The sequence below is a fragment of the Cavia porcellus genome, unplaced genomic scaffold (assembly GCF_034190915.1).
Source record: "Cavia porcellus strain 051 isolate PalLab524CR breed Dunkin Hartley unplaced genomic scaffold, mCavPor4.1 scaffold_17, whole genome shotgun sequence".
NCBI lineage: Eukaryota > Metazoa > Chordata > Mammalia > Rodentia > Caviidae > Cavia > Cavia porcellus.
The window spans coordinates 21,621,944-21,643,908 of record NW_026947500.1 but is presented as its reverse complement, the minus strand read 5'-3'; the positions used below and the strand labels follow the sequence as shown (position 1 = coordinate 21,643,908).

At 45.7% G+C, this 21,965-nt stretch overlaps 1 long non-coding RNA gene across 1 annotated transcript in view; it reads left to right on the top strand.

Moving 5' to 3' along the window:
• Positions 1-21,965, top strand: part of LOC134471189 (uncharacterized) — a 68,652-nt gene that overhangs the window by 23,759 nt on the left and 22,928 nt on the right. Inside the window, exon 3 of the long non-coding RNA XR_010040497.1 lies at positions 7,491-7,547. This is a non-coding gene — a long non-coding RNA (uncharacterized LOC134471189). The remainder of the gene's footprint in view (positions 1-7,490; positions 7,548-21,965) is intronic.

The window sequence follows — 21,965 nt, the reverse complement described above, 5'->3', positions numbered from 1 at the left end:
AAATCTCAATTGAGATACTATTTCCTACCCTCCAGCTATAATCATAATAAAGGAAAATAACCAATATTAATGAAAATATAGAAAAATGGGTATCCATGTACATTGCTGATGGAAATGTAAAACAGTACAATCCCCTTGGAAAATAATTTAAGAATTCATCAAAAAGTCAAACATAGGGTTACCATATTACCTAGCAATTCTACACCTAGGTAAATGCCTAGAAAGACGGAAAACAGGTACTCAAACACATACAGAAACATGAATATTCCTAGCTGTACTCTTCATGATTGCCAAAAGATGAAAGAATAAATAAAATGTATGGTAGATAGATACACCGGACTATTATTTGGTAGTCAAAAGGCATGAAATGATATGTGCCACATATAAATGAAGCATATGAAAGTATCATACAAAGTGTGTCACTCCACTCTCATGAAATGTCCTAAACAGAGAAGTCCACAGAGTCAGACAGCAGATCAGCGGTCACTAGGGGCTGCGGTGAGAGGAATGAATGCACTGGGGTGACTGCCAATGCCTATGTGTTTTCTTCTTGAGACAACAGAAATGATGGCTATACAACTCTGAATATGATAAAAACAGTCAAAATGTGGTCTCGGAGAGAATGAGTTTTCTGGGCTACACCTTATACCCCAATAAAGTTATTTAAAATAAATAATGCTTTTCATTGATTGACTGCCCACTTGCTTGCTATGCCATAGACCCCATTGCCTGGAGTGTGACTGTCAGCAGGGCAGGGAGTCTTATCTGTGGGGCTCATTCTTGAGTTCCTGAGCACCCAGAACAGAGCCAGTGTTCAATAAATATTTGCTGCATAACATAAAGACCTCTTTATTGGGCCATTATTTTGCTATGGTCCATCATATAAATTTAAGTGTAAAGGAATTAACTTGCCACTTTGCTGAGATTGTGAGAATATAAGTGAACTGTGCTACAGTTTAAATCAACCCCCCGCCCCCAGCCTTGTGCCTTGAGAGGTGGGGATTTGGGGAGGTGGCTGGATCGTGAGAGCTGTAACTTCACCTGCGGATTCGGTGGACTCATCTACCAATAAGATCACAATCCAATGACATCTTGGGAAGGGACGGAAACTTACCAAGTAGGGCCTGGTAAAAGGGATCAGGACACGGGAGCATGACCTCAGGTGCTATGGCCTTCCCTCTCCCATGACTCTCTCTGCCTCCCATCCACCAAGGGTCCACCACGTGGTCCCTGCCATGGTGCTCCGCCTTCCCATAGGCCCAGAAGCCACCGAGCTAGGTGACGATGGACAGAAACCTCCCCCACCCCGTTATTTTGATGACAGTGATGAAAAGTTGTTGAACTCACTCTGGAAAATGCCATTGATAGGGCAAGAGGCAGTGAGGATTGGCTTTGATGGCAATGAGCAGACAGTGCAATCCTCCAAATCAAGGCCAGACATCTATGAAACGCTAGTTAAGGAGGATGGATGGGTGTTCGAGAGGGAGAAGGACGAAAGGCTGAGGGTCAAAGCTAGGGGTGAAGGTGCTTTGTCGAGTGGAAAGAGCTGAGAAGCGAAGTGGAGCATGCATCTCAGCATTGCCTCAGCCTGGCCGAGGGTCCTGGGGCATCGATGTATCCAGTACTGAGGACCTCTCTTGGGAGATGCTCCTGCCCTGGAAATCCCAGGCTGCACTGAGGACCTCTCTTGGGAGATGCTCCTGCCCTGGAAATCCCAGGCTGCACATAGGCAGAGAGGCCTTCCCAAGGTCAGAGAAGCAACTGCTGGCAGCTGAAAGTCAGCCTGCAGAAGCAGAAGCAGTAAGATTCCAGAATCTGTATGTGGCATCCATTGTCTTACTTTGGCTAATTATATTCTTGGTATTTTTGAGATAGGGTCTTGCTACATGGTTCAGTCTTGTCTTGCATCCATAGTGATCCTCTTGTCTCAGCCTCCCGAGTGCTGGGATTATAGGTTTGTGCCACCATGCCCAGCTGGCTGTCAGTATTGTAAAGCTAGAAGTCTCTATGCAAAAATGTGAATTGCTGCTTTCTTGGTGAGGTGGTGAAAACACTTGGCAAAATCAGTTGACATTTCTCCCTTAGTGTCAAGGAGCTGGCCATTGTCCTGTAGCAGGGCCCCGAGTTCCAGCTCCTCAGCAGCCTTCCAGCCAGTCCGTCACATCTCTGCCTGGGTCTTGGCAGGCGTTTGCTGCTGTGATTTGCGCCTGAGGCCACACCACTTCTAGTCCAGCGTAAATAGGTGATGGCCAGGCTGATGGGACCTGTTAGAGAGGCACAAAGGGAAACAAGGCATCCAGGAATCCAACCCGTTTTCCCCCACAGAACCACGTCCTGCACTCGCTTGACTTGAGTGAGAGGGCTGAAAGCTCCTGCCAGTGTTTTGATGTACGTTCCTCCTTCTAGCTGTCTGCAAGTCTAGGAGGGCCCGGGGTTTTGATCCGGGCTCCTTCCTGCATGATCAGTCTTGGACTTGCCTGACCAAGCCTGAAACCCTCGAAGACACAGTAGGCCAGCCCTGTGTGTAGCCTGTCTTGGAGCCTGGTGTGGGGCCAAAGGGTGGTGGCATTTGCTTGCTGGAGAAATCCATGGGACCTGAGTGGGAATTCAATGAGGTCCTCATCCTGGTTCACAGAGAAGAGGGGCTGACAGGAAGGAATTCCCACACCCAGTTGAATGCTGCCTCTTGATGAAATAACAAGGCTCAGGGAGAGTATGAGAGAAGGGAAATGTAGTAGAAGGTGTCTTGGGGAAATAGAATCTGCCAGTCTCCTGACTGGGCCCTGGTGTGGAGGGTGAAGCAGTAACCCAAAGTTTCTGGGAACTCTGGGGTTCTTCCCGGGCCCGCTGACATCAGTAGTCAATGGAATTAGTGCACCAAAGAGGGTCTGGCACTGTCCCTCTGGGGACTTCTGGGGACTTCGGTTTTTGGGAGCTTAAGCAAGCTGTAGTTTCTGCACCCATAGACTTCGAAGAGAATGAGGGGGAGAAATGCCAGGGTCCAGTCAATGTTCACTGAGATCCTGGGATTTATTAGGTGACAGATCTGCTGCTCGTATTTGGAGAACTTGAAGCAAGAATAAACAAGTGATCCACTTGCCTATGTCTCAATATTTCTAATCGACAGACTCCAACAACTAATTGTTTGGTAAATACCTTCCTGGCATCTTACTGGGTGTCCTCCTTTAGAGATCAAGAAAAGGGGCTTCATATGCCATGTGGGCTTTTGGACAGGGAAACCTGGAGTCCCAGACACCTAGAGAGGGGTCTGAATCAAGTCTCTGAGTTCTTGATGGACCCATCTTGGGCTGGTAGACTTTCCCCTCTATGGTGAGGAGACTTCAGTGGCCAGGGGAAAGCCAGAGAGGATGTTCTAAACATGCATTTGGTGGGTGTAGTGGTTGATTAATTTTGTCAATTTGAGGAGCTTAACTTACAAGCTTACCTAAATTTAGCAATTCCACAACCTAGGGTGTAGAAGACCCACCCTAGGGTGGCTCATTGCCTGGGTGGTATCAAAGGGAAGGAGAAAGGACAGACAGGGTTCTGTTCTTTGGAGGAGCTGCAGTCTTCGCCTTCAGCTTGGATGTTGTTTCCTGGCTTCCTGTGCAGACTCTTTGGCTTCTGCCTTCCATCACAGACCCGTCAGCCTCCTGATACAGACTTGGATGGAACACTGCAGTGAACTCCAGACCTCAGGCTGAATGCTTCAGCCTCCAGCATGCAGATCCCCTCTGCACGCTTCCTCATCTGACTCTGTGGCTGACCATCGGATGCCAATCTGTAACGTGTAATTTCTTATATATTTTAATATCTTATATCTGTTTCTCTAGTAAAACCTGACTAATACAATGGGGGACCCAGTCCACAGGCTGCTGTTTTTCAGGTTCAATGAGCAGGCAGGTGTCTGTACCCCTGTCCAGCCTGACTGTAGGTGGATCATTTCCACCAGCCTTGGGGGCATCCTTTGGGCAGATGTGGCTAGGTTCAGACAGGTAGGTAGAATAGATCGCTTGGTATTTGTGAAGATAGCAAATGCATGCTGTGTTTTAGTTCCAATGTGCAGGGGGAGGCTGGAGACTAGAGGAATTTGTATAGTTGTATAATGTTTCCTTCAGAATCTTCTAGTCATAATAAACTCTACTAGAGCCTTCAGGATATGCTGAGCATTATGTAAATTCTGTCCACCCCACCACCATTCCTTTAATCTGCCCCACACCGCTAAGAGGAAAGTGTCATATGTCTCACATTGTATGCTCTGGGGCTCAGAGAGGTTATATAATGTGTCCAAGGCCACACAGGTAGTAAGCAGCAGTTTCAGAATTTCAACCCTGATTTCTCCGAAACACATGCTCCAAATGATCATGTTTGCCCAGAGACCTTGACAAGAAGAATGCTGTTCTCCTCTGGATTAACGACTGGAGGTATCTGGGGGACATCTGAGGAGGTGGACATCCCCCGGGTCAGTAAGCCACTGACTACTTTTCCTCCACAGCTGTTTCTGGTGCATGCAACTTGCACCCTGGCTTCCCCTTAGTCTGGATCTTCTATGAAAAGAATCTGCGGAGCTGGGGCTGACCATGCAATGCTTTGGTGATATAAAAATACACCAGCTCAGAAAGGAAAGTTTTTTTTCTCTCCTGTTTGGTTCCCTGCCAAACCGATACACGGCATACATAAAATTTCAGTCTTTGGTTCCCCTTATTTTCTGTTGCCCTTTGCCTTTGGCTTTTCCCTGAGCAGCCTTTCATTCCATTGACTATGATCTTTGATTGAATTATGAAACCGGAAGAATTTGCAGAACTGGCCAGAATAAATGGGTCCTTCTAATCCTGCCGTTACAGGGTCAAATCAGCAAAACGCTCGGGTGCGAAATGTCCAGAGCCAATTTCATTAAGGTCTCTGTTTGTAGAACCTGGGTGAGAAAAAATTATATTAATAACAAGGAAAGGATACCCTGAGTGGTTTTCCTATTTCACTTATCCCAGCCTAGCAGTCTACAGCACTTCGCAGAAATCCAACTCTCTCCGCAGAAAGCTGGGCACCTCTGACCTCCCGCGCTTATCTGGAAACATTCAACAGCACAAAGGTTCTTGGCGCTTTAAGTCAGGCTCAAGGCAAAAGCCGTCTACGCGTTCTGTCTCACAAACTATGTGGACCACCCTGAGAACAGGTTTTGGATCATCTGTTCCTCTCAGAAGGAAAAAAAAAAAAAAAAAAAAAAAAGGAAAGATGAGCAGCAGATCTGAATTAGACCTGTGCCTAGAGCTACGCCCTGTCTGAAGCCAGCCAATGCGCACGCGTGAGCTCAAAATAATTGTTTATTGTTATAAATGCCGACTTGGGGGATGTTATGTTTTGTGGCAATATTGCTACAAAATCTCACGGGTGTAGTCTAGTGACGTTCATGCCCTTTGTTCTGTTAGCTCAATTCACGAAAGGAATGATGCTCTGTACCCCTTTGGAGCCAGACCGTCTTGAGGAGTCCCCAGTTAACCTAAGTACATCTACCATAGAGTTTTTCTTGAAGAACCCATATGATGGAGTTGTGTATAAAGAATTTATGAATAATTTCTGAGGCTGAGCAGCTGCCATGGAAGAATATTTGCTTGGCAGGGAGGGGAGGGATGAAACGAAGCCACCAGGAACACGAGTGTGCAGTTCACGGTTCATGTAAACCGTGAAATAACTATTGTGGGTGGGGATGGGAAGATAGGACATTGTGTGTTGGACACCCTGGCTGTGGATTCGTTAGAAAGGACCGTGTTCCCCTGAAAACAAGACCTCACTGGAAAATAATCAGCCCCCAAAACTGGAGATCAAAAATGCTAACCCTGGGACTGGGGATTTAGCTCAGCGGCATAAACGCCTGCCTTGCAAGCACACAGTTGTGAGTTCAATCCCTGGTACCGATTTTAAAAAAATGCCAACCCTTTCAGCCTGTCCTTGCCTCACCAGTGGTCACTGTTCTGCTCTGTGGCTTCTCTGTAAGCCAGGTAAGGCAAGGACAGCCAGCCAGGGCTAGTGTTTCTGATCTCTCATTTTCCAGGTGGCTTATTTTCTTGCTAGGTCTTACTTTCAGGAAGACAGAGGGTATTGCAAGCTGGTGTGTGTGCAACTTTTCGGAGCTGCCTTGAGACCTTGCATCTGGCCTTTCCTCTCGGACCTTTCACACATCTTTTTTTGTTCACTTACTTTTCAGCTGATTCCATCTGTCTGCAGATCTCCTCTTGATCCTGAAGACTGAGAATGTATCTGTCTCCAGTCAGGGTTTCTCCTGGGCTGTTTCTGTCTCTGATTCTCCCCTGCTGGGGTTCGAACCGGGGGTCCCGCACATGCTGAGCTCACACTGGTCCTCAAACTCTGATTTCTTACCCAGTGGTCACCTCAGTAGTTACCACCTAATACACTTGTCTGAAATTGTACTGACGCTTACCCCTCCCAACAATTCCTCCTTTGCACCTTGATAAATAGAAACTCTATCACTTCTATTTTTCAGGCCAGACTCCAGAGTCATTCTGATATCTCCTAGTCTTTTTCTCTGTGCTCAGTCTTTCAGAAAATCACCTGGTCTGTACTCACTATGCACTTAAGAGAAGGCGACAAGCTCCCACAGAGTGACATCACCAGCTCAGGCCACCACGTCTCCCTGGGGCTTTTCAGTAGCTTCCAGTTTTTAGTATATGTGCTGCCAAAGGCAGTTCTCCTAAGTAACTTCCTAAGAGATCTTTCTGTTTAAACTTGACCCTCTTCCTCTGTTCCCTATAAGTGGCCAGAACGCAGCAGTTAGAATGTTTATTAGATGTGCCCCACCAGTCAGACAAGATCCTGCTCCGACATGCATGCAGCACCCAGGCTGGAGGTCCTTCTGCTCACCTCCTGTGGCTCTCTGGAGCCCTGGGCCCCTGAGGTATCCAGGAGATCCTCAACTCTGTGCCTCCTCCCCTTTGTGGAATAGGCTTTCTCCCAAAGGCTCAGGATGGCTCACTCCCTTCTCTTTCCAGATCTTCATGCAGAAATCATATTCCAACTATGTAGCCATAAAAAGACCGAAATCCTGTTGCTTGTGACAATGAGGGTGAACAAGAGGGCATCTGTTTAGTGCAATCAGCCATACACACAGGAAGATGAGTGTGAGCTGACTCACATGTGGCCGCTTAAGGTGTTGACCTCACAGGAGTGGAGAGCAGCATGGTGGCTTTCAGAAGTCAGGGAGGAAAGAGGGGAAGGGAGACAGGAGAGACTGGTCAGTAGGTCCAAAGGGCTTGTCAGAGTGCAGAAGTGAGCCTTAGCATTCAGCTGCACAGCAGGGAGACAATACTTGATAGTACTGTAGCTCATATTTCAGAATAGCTAGAAGAGAGGATTTTAAAAAACATTTCTAAAAATGTTTATTAATTAATACATATTTGTAGTACACAGTGGTTATATTCATCGTGGGGAGTTGGTCCATATATATAACAATTCTTTTTTTATTTTCCCTCCCCAAGCCCTCCATCTCCCCTCTGTCCAAGAAGAGAGGACTTTGATCTCACTACAGAGAAATGGTAAGTTATTAAGGTGAGACGGATATGCTGATTACCCTGATGAATTAGTACATAATGTATGCATAACTGAAATATCATACTGCACTGCATAAAAAAGAATGATTTTTAAAAATGGTATTTCCAGTAAGGAAGATGCTCCACGAATAACTGTCAAATGATTCAAAGAGCCAAATGGCCCAGGGAAAGAATGTCTTGTGAATTTTCTCCCCTGGTTTGCAGCCTGTTAACTGATTCATTTTCCAAGAAGAACCCAGCCACCCCCACAGCCGGCACAAGGCTGGTGTCCACTTCTTTTCTGAAAGCCCAGGTCACATCTCTACTCACGGCAAGAGGCAGATCCTCTCACCTGGAAGACTGGTATCGAGTCCTGGGCTACTTTGAGTCCATAAGAACAACCTTCATCGGTCCACAGTGTATGTGCTAGTCTGTTTTCTATTGCTACAACAAAATGTCTGAGGCTTAGTGCTTTATAAAGAAAACAGTTGTAATCAGTTTATAGTTCTGCAAATTCTGGACCATAACACCAGTGTTGCTCAACTCTGCTGGGGACCTTGTAGCAGACAGCATCACTGTGGCAGAGGAAAGTGAGAATTGTCATGAGCAAGTTGTCATGTGCAGAACTGAGACTCAAGTGGAAAGGCCATGCTCCCTCCTAATGTCTCGTTTTGGTGGGAGTTTGCTCAAAAGATTGGCATTAATCCCATCTGAGGGTGGGGCCCCTGTGATCCCATAACCTAATTAACCTTTTATGCTCACACTGTTCAAAATTCCACCACCCAAACACACCACTGGGACCCTTATTCCAGCACATGGAGTTCTTGGGGACATACCATACTATACCATACCCAAATCATACCCAATCTGTAGCACTGTGGTTAAAAAAAGAGTTCAATCTTGGGGTCAGCGTGACCCTCAACCCACCTTGGAAAGGAGATGGAGTTTTACCTTGGATCCCTCTCATGAGGATCAGGCTGTCCGTGTCCCCCAAAGTTTTTAGTCACTTTTGGGGCGGGAAGAGACAATGACAAAGAAGGATCTCCTTTATCAGCATGCATGTGGGAGCTGGTGGAAGAGGGAATCATTTTTTTTTTCTTTTTATCAAGTTGTTCAAGAAAACAAAAGCCTAGAAATGGCAACCCCTGGGCCAAATTCACTCACAGACATGTTTTGCTTGGCCCAGGCAGCGTTTTTAGCAAAATCTGAGCCAACATCTAAAACTTGGGAGATCTCATAAGAAAATCTGAATTTTGAGGATGTTCTAAAAATGCCACTCCTTTTTAGATGAGGTGCTTGTTCCTGGGTTACTTTGGTCTATACCAGGTTGGCCTCCCATAAGGAAGTTAATTGTCTTATTCCAGGAAAATTTGAATTTGCCACTCTTAACACAAAGCGAACTTTGATTTCAAGAAGTAGGCATGGGAATGTGAAAGTTAAGCAGTTGCTTCATTGCACAAATAAACTGTAGAGCAGACCAAGGGCAATAAACCTGAGAATAATGTCTCGATAGTCTGCAAGAATGAAAAAACTCTCCTTGTCCTAGGTTGGGTTTTCTGGAAGTTGAGCCCAAGCCAAGGATTTTCGTGCAAGGGGTTTATGAAGTTGGTGTTCCCAGGGGAAGCAGAGGGAGGGAGGCCAGGGGTGGCCTCCCATTGACCCTGAGGGGGCCTGGATCTTGAATCATACCATGATGCGGGCCCACTCCATGTGGCTGGGGATGTGGAAACATTCAGGCTGCGCATGGGGGTCCCACTCAGGGTGGGCCCTTGGTGTTGGACCCACTGGCTTCACAGTCACCATGGAATAGGGTGTGCATGGTAGTTACCCGACTCCCTGCCTCCAGTTATAGAAGCAACTGATGCTCATTAGAAAGGAACTCAACATTACACAAAAGGTTAAGGAAAAAAATTGTTACTCGTCCCATAGTGCACCAAATTATCCTTTCTTCTTCCCTTTAATTCTGCATTAAAATGATGTGACCCCCTCACTCCCCAGATGATGGGGGTCCAAGTGCCTTTTCAATATTTCTAATCATTGGCCACTGGGGTGAAGGCAAGCATAACTGACCAAAGGCCTCCTCTGCTGGACTCTAAATCAGCTGATCAGTGATGGTACAGTTACAGCATCTGTGCCGAGGACGAGCTTCCAGCCAATGGCTCTGGGCTGCCACCCTCGGTGCCAGAGCACCTGAGAGCTGACTCTGGCTTGAGGACTCCTAGCAGCCTGGCCGAGCCTCTCTCCGCGGCATGACAATGTCACCCAGCCCTCCTCCCTATTCTGCCCTGGCTTGGGGTCAGAGCAGCTTCCCCTCTGCCGGCTCCCCAGCCTCCTCCAGCTTTCCTCCTGTCTCCAGTCAGGCATTTCTCCTAATAAAATCCTTACATGTTTCGTCCTGTCTTACCATGCACTTCTTGCTTCGAGTTTGCAGTCTCCTAGGGGGTCCCCGCTGCTCCTGCACTAATGACTTGTGGCTACCTCTGGCCATTCTGGCTCCTGCCCTAGCTGGAGCATTCTGGGAAGAGGAATTGGCTTTTTCAAAGGTTGTGGGTAGGGAGTAGAAAGCAGAGAGATAGAAATAGAGACAGAGAGAGAGAGATAGAGAGAGAGAGAGACAGAGACAGACAGAGACAGAGACAGAGACAGAAAGACACACAGAGAGAGAGAGAAAGAGAGAGAGAGAGAGACAGAGACAGAGACACATTTGGCTGTTTGTCAGTTTTCCCCTCTCTTCTCTCAGGTGCAGCATCCTGGGCCCCTGGGGAAGCCCACCCAAGAAGCCAGAGAAAGGCGAGTTTAGAAGCTTGAACCATCAGTCAGCCTGGGGAGGCCACACACATTTTGACTGCTGACCCCACCAATTCCAACTCCTCTGTTGTTTTGACTTGTCCTCCATCCTGTACTACCCGAAGCTCCCTAAGCTGTGTCTCCTGTGGAGAGCTACTTACTTGGCTTTCTGGTTTGGGCACTGGTGTTTTGGTTCCCTGCCCACATCTCTCTAGCAGTGTCCTCTGTGTCAGTGAGGATGCCCCTTGCAAACCCCAGTGAGAGTCTTTCTAGTCTGGAAGACACTTGACCTGACTCCTGAGCCAGCCAGAAAGGCTCTAGGGTCAAAGTCCCAGAGCAGGCCCCCCTCCCCCATGATGGACTGAGGGTTAGGTAACTGGCTCATCTTGGGGCCTCTTGGCTGGGTGACTTCCTGCTGCACTGGGGCCGTCCTCTGAAACAACTGTTTTGGAAACCCTCCTTCATTGCCTTCCCTTCTGTCTTTACACCCCACACTGGTTATTTCTTGGAATTCCTTCCCTAGTGAAGCAAGGCCATGGAATGCTTGTTTAAGATCTTCCAGGAGCTAGAAGAGGTTCCCTCCCTTGTTCAGGTCTGTGGATGGATGAAAGCTCCCCGGGGGTGGGGTGGACATGTGGATCTGTGGTACCATTGTCAGAATGGTGTCACATTCCACAGGTGCCTGAGGAGGAGTGTGGGGCAAGGGATGAAGGAAAGGATCTGGATGTAGGCGCTGCAGATGCGTGGCAGTGCTGGCAGCCACCCTTTCTCACAGGGTGCATCTATCCAAATGGAGAGCTTCTGCCCCTTTGGATGGGGCCTGTGTGTCCTGGTCTCCATTCACCTGGCTTTCCTTGCTTCCTTGTCACGATGGGACCGGTGGGCATTAGGTTTTGTGATGTGCTAGATCTGCCTGTTGGAACCCTGGAACTGGGGCAAAGATAATGACCAGTATGTTGGATTTACTGGAAGGAATAAGAGTCGGGTAAGATATTGCTGGTATTGGGGCCAGGGTTTCAGACCGGCTGGCTGCCCACACTCAGGAAGGACCCACAGTGCCTTTCCAATGGTCATACTTACTACTTTCTTACCAGGACAAAGTCAAAAAGGTTGACAGGTGTCTGGATATAAAGTTTTGAGTCCAGCGATTCTCAATCCCTGGCCTGCTTTTTAGAATGACCAAGACTTGGGCCCCAGGAATTCTCATTTTACAGGTCTGGAGTTGGCTCATGGGCTGGCTGGCACCCTCTGGAGAGTCGTGGTGTGCCTCTGTTGTCGACAGCCAGGAGGAATAGGCCTGTACAACCCATTGCTAAACTCCCCGCACACCGGGATGGGAGCTGTCAACGTCCCTGACATGAGATTTGTCATCTACTTTGAAGAGGGGGTCTTACAGGCCACCGGTCCATCCTGGTGGGAACTATACTGTGTCTTAATCCATTTAATTTTTCCATTTCTTAACTGTGCGACACTGAATAAGGTATCCTCATCCTGGGTCCAGTAGAGATGGGTCCCCCAAAGATCATCTTTCTCTTTTGTCTCAAATGCATGTAAGTAAGGAAAGTTGTTTCCCAGTGCCTCCTTCTAGGCTCTGTGTCCTGTGTGACCTTGACTAGAGTAGCTGAACGGGTGCTAGCAGAAGTCCACTTGGCAGCAAAATGGGAAGGGTCTTGCTTGGGTTGCTGAGCCAGGGCCCTGAGGCACTGAAGTGAAGTTTTCAGTCGGAAATGATTCTTCCACCTAGCATTGCTTTCCTTGATACAGGAGAACCAAGGCCACCATCCACTGAAAGAGAGAGGAAGAAAATAAAAAAAGAAGAGGTACATTAATTATAGTCTCACCCATGACAAGTTACTCTGCTTAAAATCCTGCCACTCACCATTCTATATTATCTCTTTTAACCTGAAAAGCAGCTTTTTTGCTCTCTTTCTAACCCAGACCCAGTATTTAGCAGGGTAATGGGATTTATGATTTTGTTTACATCAGTCTCCATGGTGACCCGCCATAAAAGATCAGCTGCTTGGCAACTTGGCATTGTGGAGCTGCAGTGGAGGGTGGGATTTTTTTTTTTTTTTTTTTTTTTTTTGTCTCTCTGAAGTGAGGGCTTAAGGAATAATGAAAACTTCTGCTCATACTTCTCATGAATGCTTTTTATTTTCAAGGTCAACCAAATTTTTTTTTCAGGAAAGACTAATGCACTTTTCTTCAAGCGATGCACCGTAAAATGTTTCTTCGAGATTATCCTGTCTGTGCATCAGGGAACAACCAGCTCTGGACATTTTTATTCTCTCGCTGCTCGCTGCTGCAAATTTGTGGGAGCTGCAAATGTGTGACTCCGGGACTGTCACAGAGCGAGTCTCTCTTATTTACTGGAATTTTCTGCACTCATTAGCAAATGCTTTTTTTTTTTTTTTTTTTTTTTTAATGAGCTGCTATGCACTCTGAATCACTTCTCATTTTAGAAACTGATTTCATTCGGTTTGCAGTTGGTTTACCACGACCCCTTTGATGATGGGGTCAGCATTAGCAGAGGCCTGGAAGGCACAAAACAGTACCCCAATTTTCCTCTGAGGTTCCCTATTGACTATAGGAATTTTCTATGAGTAATCAAAGGGCTTGTTTTAAAACATTTAAATGCCCCTTCCTGACCTCTTGCTCAACGTGGGGAGACAGGAAGGGGAAGAGAAGTTCACTCATACAGATATGTGTGTATCTAGCCCAACCTGGACACCTGGAGGCTATGATAAAGGTAATGATGGTGGTCACAGAGGCTAATTGACCACTTACTGTGTGTTTTATGTGTGTGATCTTGCTCAACTCTCAGTATGATCTTTAGCCATGTGTCATCAGCTAAGGGCCCAGTCACAGCTGTTCTAACAGTGAATCAGTGTCTCCCACTAGCTGTCCCCACTTCCCCCCACTGCTCAGCTAAGCTCAGTCCAGTGTCTAATAGTACATGACCTCCAACCCAACTGCCCTAGTGGACTAGCCAGCTTTCTACAACTACAGCAAAATAGCTGAGACAATCAACTTAAAGAAAGGAAAGGTTTGTTTTAGATCACAGTTTTGAAAGTTTCAGTACATACTCTGTTGCTTTGGGCCTGCAGTGAGGCAGCAAATCATGGTGGAGCATGTGGTGGAGGAAGCTGCTTGCTGCATGGCAGGCAGGAAGCAAAGACAGGAAAGGCCTAACATCTCTGATATCTTTCCAAAGACGCTCCCCAGGGGCTTACCTCCCTCCTACTAAGCTCCCACCTCTTAAAGCATCAGAGTCTGGCCATCACACCTTCCCCATGTGGGCCTTTGAGAGGACATGTGTCCTAACCATAGTGTCTGGTCGCATACTTAGCAATGTCTCACTTTCACACTGGGTCAGATTTGGACTCCAAGACACTTTTGGGCCTGTAATAGTTGTGATGCTAAGTTACCTGGCAGCAGTGACCCAAAGCAGCAGTTATGACTCAGTATACTGGATTGGGTCACCTGAGAAGCACTCTGCTCAGATCTAACTGTGCATGTCCCCGTCACCTTGAGTCCTCATTAATAGGTAGATACCCAAGCCCCACACCGAGGGACTACGGGCATTGAGGTCCAGGGGTCTATGATTTTAACAAGCACTGAAACATTGCTGCTGGTCACAGGCAGCCTGTGGGAGCAGCTCAGGTTTCAATGCTTCACCCTGGTCCCGACTTTGAGATCCAGAAGCATCACTGTTGTAAGTGTGGATTTCTTTTGTGGATTCAGCAGGCGTTCACTGAGATACTTCATGGTATCCAATTTTCTTGTTTCACTCTTTTGCCGAGGGGTTTGGCAAGTCTCATATGTATGGAGTGTTTACAATTTACGTGCATTGTGTTGTTTGTGGGATGGCTTATAATTTACATACATCACGTTACCTGCTTTCTGGCTCAGTGGGGTGTGGTTTGCCCCATTTCACAAATTAAGAAAAGGGGTCCAGAATGCTGATTTACCTATGGCTCAAGGGTGGCATAGGGATGATGAGCCATTTCCTGTTTATGCCACCAAGTTATCTATCTCTGTTTCCATTATGAAAGCGTTGTCTCCATCCTATAATCAGCAGAGTACATGCATATGGGGAAAAAAATCCTAGAACAGAGGTTGAGAGCTTGAGGTCTAAACATTGAGTCAGCACCCATTTCCCTGTGCATTAAATGGAAGTAGTGTTGTATTCAGTCTAATAGGCTTATGTGGAGAGTTGTATGTCCTAGAGTCGTTGTTACTTTCTAGTATTCCTAGAGAGTCAGGGAGGATATTAGAAGGTACTGCGACAGTGAAACTACTGCTCATGCTGACTGCAGATGTTCCATAGGCCTTGGTGATTTTTGCTTAACTGCAAACTGCTTATGCTGTTTGTAGCCTATGGTGTGCGTCTGTTCATTTTCTGTTGCTAAAACTGAATGCCACAGGCTGGGTAATCTACAAAGTATAGATGGTTGTATAGCTCCTGGCTCTGGAGACTGGGAAGAGCCCAGAGCCCAGCCTGGCATCTGATGGAGGCCTCTTGCTGCATCATGAAAGACAGATGTCATCCGTGACCCAGAGCGAGCCTGCCAGCTTGAGTCTCTCTTCCTCTTCTTATAAAGCCAGCAATGCCACCAAGAAGACTCTACCTTTAGGACCTCATCTAACCCCAATTATCTCCAAAGGCCTGACCACCAAATAACAGTAATATGAGCTTTGGGGATTGGATGAATTGAAGTGAAAAATTAAAATGAAAGTGAATTAAAACAAAAAAATTGGGAATTAAATAAACTTTGAATGCTCACATTCAAATCATACTAACATGGTTATGGGTCATTTTGCTTCTTTTGTTCCTTTCACTCAAAAGAAAGAAAGAAAGACAGAAAGAAAGAGTGAGTTTAAGAAATTGGCTGTTGAGGCAAATCACAGATTGGCATGCTGAATAGACAACAGGGATGGTCAGAGAAAAATCATAGCAGGATCTGTTTGTGAAGCCCTTAATGTGTGCCCGTCAGAACCATTGCCCGAGGAGGTGTGACATGTGCGGAAACTGAGGCTGAGAAGGGAACCTGCACTGCTTGCCCTCAAAGTTCTGTAGCCTCCAAAGCCAGCTTTCATAGCCACTCTGATGTATCACTCTCCCCTCAATCAAAAATTAAGATCTAGCGCTAATTTGAAAAATTCTAAATTTGGAAAAAGGACCTTCTTTCTCTTTTCTCACTGGAGCTTTGATTATTTTTCATTTTTTTCTGCTTTCCTATCCTTCAAAGCACAACAGTGTGATATATCCAAAGACTGGAGGAAAGAGGGCAGAGGAGAGGGGAGCCTTGAGATAGAAACAGGAAAAAAGAGTGTGAGGTGCCCTCAGCCCAGCATCGTTAGCCTGCAGTGTGGCTGTTAGGAGCCCAGAGAGAGAGAGAGAGAGAGAGAGAGAGAGAGAGAGAGAGAGAGACAGAGAGAGAGAGACAGAGAGAGACAGAGAGAGACAGAGAGAGAGACAGAGAGACAGAGAGAGAGAGACAGAGAGACAGAGAGACAGAGACAGAGACAGAGACAGAGACAGAGACAGAGACAGAGAGTGTTCCTGGGGTCATCCCAGTATGGATTTTCTGAACTCTTCCCCCTGCCCTGACCTCAGGGGGCTGTACTGGCTCACATCCCTCTGTCTTGGATTGCCTCTGTCTGAATCACCCTCAGGGGTGACCCCTCAGCTGCTTAACCTTGAACCGTCCTGCTAGGGCAATAGCTCAGGATGTCATCCTGAGACCAAGTATCCTTTTTAGCTCCTTGCATACGTGGGCACTCTGGGAGATCGCTAACATGAGAGAAATGTTTCCTGAGTGGAAACTGAGGCTTAAAAAGGCTCGGGAGGACCCAAGAATATAGCTTGCTGGCACAAGGGCCTACTTGGCAAGCCCAAGTTCCTGAGTTCTATTTCCGTAGGGGAGAGAGTGAGAGAGAGATAGACAGACAGGGACACAGAGAGACAGAGAGAGAGAGAGAGAGAGAGAGAGAGAGAGAGAGAGAAGGAAGAAAGAAAGAGAAAGAAGAAAGAAGAAAGGAAGCAAAGAAAGAAAGAAAGAAAAAAAAAAGAGGTTCAGGAACGTGCCCAAAGATACACAGGAAATAAGTGTTTTGGGCTGAATCTAAGTCAGCTAGCTCTAAGCTCCACATCCAATTCACCGCTCTGTGCTGTCTTCTCAGGAGGTGCAGACAGGGCCGCCAGCCTCTGGTGTTGGTGGGGAGAGAAGTCCCTGACGAGTGGTTGTGGTCTTGAATATGTCTTTACCCCGGGCCACCTGACAGCGAGGCTGGGGGATTTTGATAGGTGCTAGGGAGTGGGCACTGATGGGCCACCGCAGGCATGTTCCTCTATCTCTACCTAAGTCTACAGCTGGCACCTCCTGGAGGACCCAGCCTGGTGAAGGAATGCCGGTCTATCCGGGGGAGAAAGCTAGTGCAGAAACTGGATAGGTGGGTGGAAAGCCTGCCCAGTGCTGCTCAGTTTCATGACCCGTCACCCCCTGGTGTCTGTGGAAGAGTGTGGAGGTCTGTTCCAGGACCCGGTCAGTCAGAAGGATAACAAAATATGAAGACACTCAGATTCCTTGTATGAAATAGCTCTGCAGTATTTATATATAACTTACGCAATCCCATCCTGCTCTTTAAATCATGTATAGATTGCTTACAATACCGAATGCTGTATAAATGTAATGTAAATACTTATTTTATTTATATTGTTTAGGGAATAATGACAAGAACAAAGATCTGCACAAATTCAGTGCAGGTGCATTTTTTTTTTTCAAATTTGGGATTGAATCCAGGATCTTAAACCTACGAGGTGAGCATTCTACCACTAAGCTACATACCAGCTCCATAGAGATGCGATTTTTTTGTTTTGTTTTGTTTTGTTTCACTAAGGCTTCAGCTCAGGACTTCAACTCAGGGGCTTTGCACATATTAGGCAAGCTTTCTGCTCTTGAGCTACACCTCCAGTCCTTAAATGCAATTTAAAATTTTTTTTTTGATCCAAGGTTGTTTAAAAATGTGAGTACTGAGGACAAGCCCTCTCCATGATTCTATTTCAGAAGGCTCAGGAGGAAGGTATCAGAGTTCTTTCACATGAACGGATCCCTGAAATGTCTTTATTTTTAAATTAGTGCATGATTTGCATAGTGGCCGTACTAATTTACATTCCCACCAACAGTGCAGAAGAGTTCCTTTCCCCTGTCTCCTTGCCAGCATTCACTGGTTTTGTACTCTTGATGATAGCCATTCTGACTGGGGTGAGATGGAATCTCAGCGTACTTTTGATTTGCATTTCCCAGATGACTAAAGATGTGGAGCAATTTTTCATCCCAAGATGTCATTTTTAAATGAAAAAGACAATTCATCAGCCGATAGCATACCATGTATATGAAGCAGAATATTCACCCTAAAGCACCATAAAGTCCCCATGGGCATTTAGGGGCACATACACGTCTGGAAGATGAAGCGCCTCCCTGGGGCTACTTGGGAAGGTGGAACCGGACTTGACCAAGGAACACTTGGGCCTGATGCAAATATATTTTCATTCATATATTTTCACTTTTTGGTAGTGCTGGGGACAGAATCGGGGATTTGACTATGCTGGTCAGGCACTCTGTCACTGAGCTGCATCTCCATCTCCAAACAAAATAGATTTTGAGGTGATTATTGCAATTAAATAACAAACAACCTGACAGTTACAAAAGTAAAGGCCATTTATTTCTATACAGCCCCCTGAGGGTTGCCGTTTGACAAATCACATTTATATCCTCTGAATACCCGAGGTTCAGGGCTTCTCCCAGCAGCTCTGGGACTTGATTTTCAGGAGCAGCACAGGTGGAAGCTCTGCTAAGTTCCCAATGCCCTTGATTTTGAGTCAGGGCTGGTGATCTCTTTCTTTTATATCTCTTTAATCCACTACTTCTGAGGCAGCAAGCCAGAGCAGCAAAGCCTTGGAGCTTCTTCACTCCAGACCCATCTGAATTTGACCAGAGAATAAGGTTGACAGTCTAGAGAGCGGGACGCCTTTAGCCTCTGCTCCTGCCACCTGCTTCCACTGTGCACTGCCCCAAGGCAGTGGTAGACTGTTTTGTAAGTTGTGCTCAATCTTGCAAAGCAGGTGGATCTTTCTAACAGGGCACTGCTTCTCATTCATGAGACATGGGATTAAAGACACTGTGTTTTCCCTTTACCATAATCTCCAGTAATCCCTGATAATCTCCCTGCTGAACATAGCCAAATCTGCAATGAGGCTGACTCACACTTACCCCTACTCCGGCAGCCAGGTGTTTGCCTGAGCACAGTCTCCTTGGATGTCAGCTCCAGAGTCTGCATGGAGCTCCTGACCTGCTGCATGGGCCTGATATCAGAAGGTAATCCTTGTCTCTCTCGGCCATGTGATAGAACCTTGACCCCCGTATTCCAAGGGTACCAGTCCACACAGCCATCAGAGCATGTCACTTGTCACTTTCCTTCTTGATCTCCCACTGGAGTGTCAAGGAAGCCCAGACTTCCTTATTCCTTCCTTATGTGACTTCCTTCCCAGACACCAAAGTCACGTAACTCAGCCGAGGATTTGGTGATAAACCAACCTGCTGGACAAGTTTGAGGAAGAAGTTGGAAGATTAAAAGGATGGTTCCTTTGGAGAGAATGACATTTTATTTTGATATAATTGATGACAATCCAGGCATGCCTGGGAAGACTCTTTATTTCCTGGTATAAATAGGTAGCAGATAACCCTTCTTTGACAAGACAGCCCAGTACCGAGACCAGGATGTACATTCCAGAGGCTGGATGATGGGAGTTCAAATCTCAGCTCTGCCACTTCCTTGGAGAAAACAGTCCTCTGTTTGAGCCTTGCTTTGCTCACCAGAAAAGTCAGCCTATAATAAGTGTCTCCATAGTTATGAAGTTAAGAAACTACATATAGATATAGATGATGTAGATATCGATTGATTTGGCATACACTGGGTGCTCAGTAAATGGCAACTACCATTATACTAATAGTCATGCTACATCAGTCAGGAGCCATAGTTACAAGTAAGGAAAACCCAATTAGAATAAGATTTAATAATAAAAGGGAATTTATTCTTTTATGTAACAGAAAGTCTGGGAACCTTAGGCATGCTTTAGTGTAGGTGCTCCCAACTGAACCATAATTCTGTTGAACAATCCTAAGAGAAAAAAAGGATACATTTGCCAACAGCTGAAGCAAATGATTAGATTAGGCTAATTGGAAATGTTTAAGTGTTAAGAGCATCTTTTTGTCCCTAAGACTATCATTATGTCTGAGAATTGGTATATTAAGGTCATGTGTTGGTTTTATGTCTATTCTTTCAACCAGAGACTGAGGTGAACTCCATGTGAATGAAGGAGAGAATTATCAGAATCCTAAGGAAATGTGGTTTAGGTGCTATTATTAGAAGGAGGCATACTTTACGCAGGCAAAATCAATATACTGTCATGACTAGGACTAGGGCATGTCTTTAATTGATTATGTAAGTTGAGCAATCTTGAAAGATTATAAGACTATTGATCAGTAAAAGCTGCCATCAATTTCTCCTCTTCCTCCCCTCCCCCTCTTGCTTTTCCTCTTCCCCGTGTGCTGGCGATTGAGCCCAGAGCCTTGGACACCCTAAGCATACACACCATACCGCTGAGTTATATCTCTAGCCCCTTGCTATTAATTTCTTTAGCTGCTTTTAAGTCTTCTGATTTTGTAGTTTTTCAGAAATACAAAGAAGTGACTGAGTAAATACGTACTTTCTAACAGGCACGCAAGAATATCATTTGTCCTAAATTACCATGGGATTAGTCAAATTGGAATTTCAAAAGTAGAGTGCATTCTAGAAAAGGTTTTCAACTCTTATGATCAGTGTGGGGAGGGAGGGGACTTAGTAGACACCTCATATCCCCAACCTGCTTTAAGGTATATTTCCCTAAGACATTTGATACTCATTGTTTATCAATTGGGTACCTTTGAGGGTGGAACTTCCTAAAATATCAGAAGATTACTTTGCCATCAATGGATTTGATTTGCTGTCTTCACCAGTGACTTTCTAAGCAGCATGTTTTGAATGGGGGGGGGGCAGACCCACCCAAAGGATATCGAAGAGCATCAAGTCCACAATTAGCCAGTACAAAGCAGAATGCAGACGCTATGGAAGATGTGCAAAGTGCTATGGAAGATTCAGAAAAGGATACTAAGCATCTCGGAAGCTTATCTCCCTTCATGAAAAGGAGTGTATTCAAATGGGCTTGGAAGGGTGTGATTGGGTTGGTGGGCATTTTCTTAGCAGAATGAATCTGATTTGGGGGTTCAAATAGGCAAAGAATTTCTTTTCACAGCTTCAAAAGACGAGCTACAGAATTTCATAGCATGTTTTGGATCTCCTAAAATGTTCTCACAAACATTTTTTAGCAGAGTACTCACCTTCTCCCAGTTGCTGGCTACTGACTCGGGACTCAGTGCAGAGGGGTGACCTGCCTTCTAATGAATGCACCTCTGTTCCCTGGCTTTCCTGCTTCCCAACCTCCCTTGAGCTGGGTGTGCTGGATTTCGCGGCTTGCTCTAGGAGTTGGATAGAAGGTGTCGCAGGTTTCATTCTCCCTACCCATCGCGCTCTGCACTTTTAGCATTTCTTACAAGAAATGGATCATAGCTCATTAGCAAAACACTGTAAGACAAGGCTTCCCACTTCTCCCAGCTGATGGGAGCTCGGTGCTCAGCATGGTTCTGCCACTGTATCCGATCCCTCACGATCATGTGGACTGGGATTTGTGACAGTCTCTGAGCCTGCTTCCTCCACTCTGTGTACTTTTATCATTGGCACATTTGTTTGTGCCTTTTCACTATTTAAAAAAATTTTTAAAAATACTTTCCTTATCTCTTGATTGAAAGAAAGGCAACCCAGACAGTAGAGGATTGTCCAGGCTAGAGCGTGGACCTGGAGTTCTGGGGCCATTGGGGACTAATTTCTCTATGACACAGCTGCTGCTCTGGGTTTAGTCAGGTGTTTTTGCTCTCTTGGCTATGACCTCTCTGTTTCTGGAAAACATGAAGTCCTTCCTGGACAGGGACACGCTTTTCTGCTAAGTCTCCCCATCCTCTGACCCTGTGCTTGAGGCAGGGGACTTGGGTCATCTTAAGGTTTAGTTCAGATGGTAGGAACAGCCATTTTGGAGAAAACAAGACATCATAATAGGTAGTGCTGATTTAATATCCTCTTGTTTTGAAGTCCCATCAAGCTTTTGTTCTTTTGTCTCCATCAGTTTTAACGTGTTGTATCTTATTGGATTTTATTATATGTGATAATATAAACAAAAACTTTTATAGACAAGGAGATTATACAGAAACCATTGTTCATTTTCTGTTAGTTGATTCTAAATACCCTGTAATACTGTCATTCTCTTGAACAGTTTTACATTGTCTTGATATGTTTGATGCTACAGTATACAAAGTTATACCCAAAGATTTTAAGGGAAGAGACACTATGGTAACTACTATTATGTTGAGATTATCTTGTGGTGAAACACTATTTTGCTTAAATGGCTATGTTTTGACCTGTGCTGTTTTGTTGTTATGCCCTTTTTTTTTTTTATCTCAATCTCCTTTTTATTATCTACTT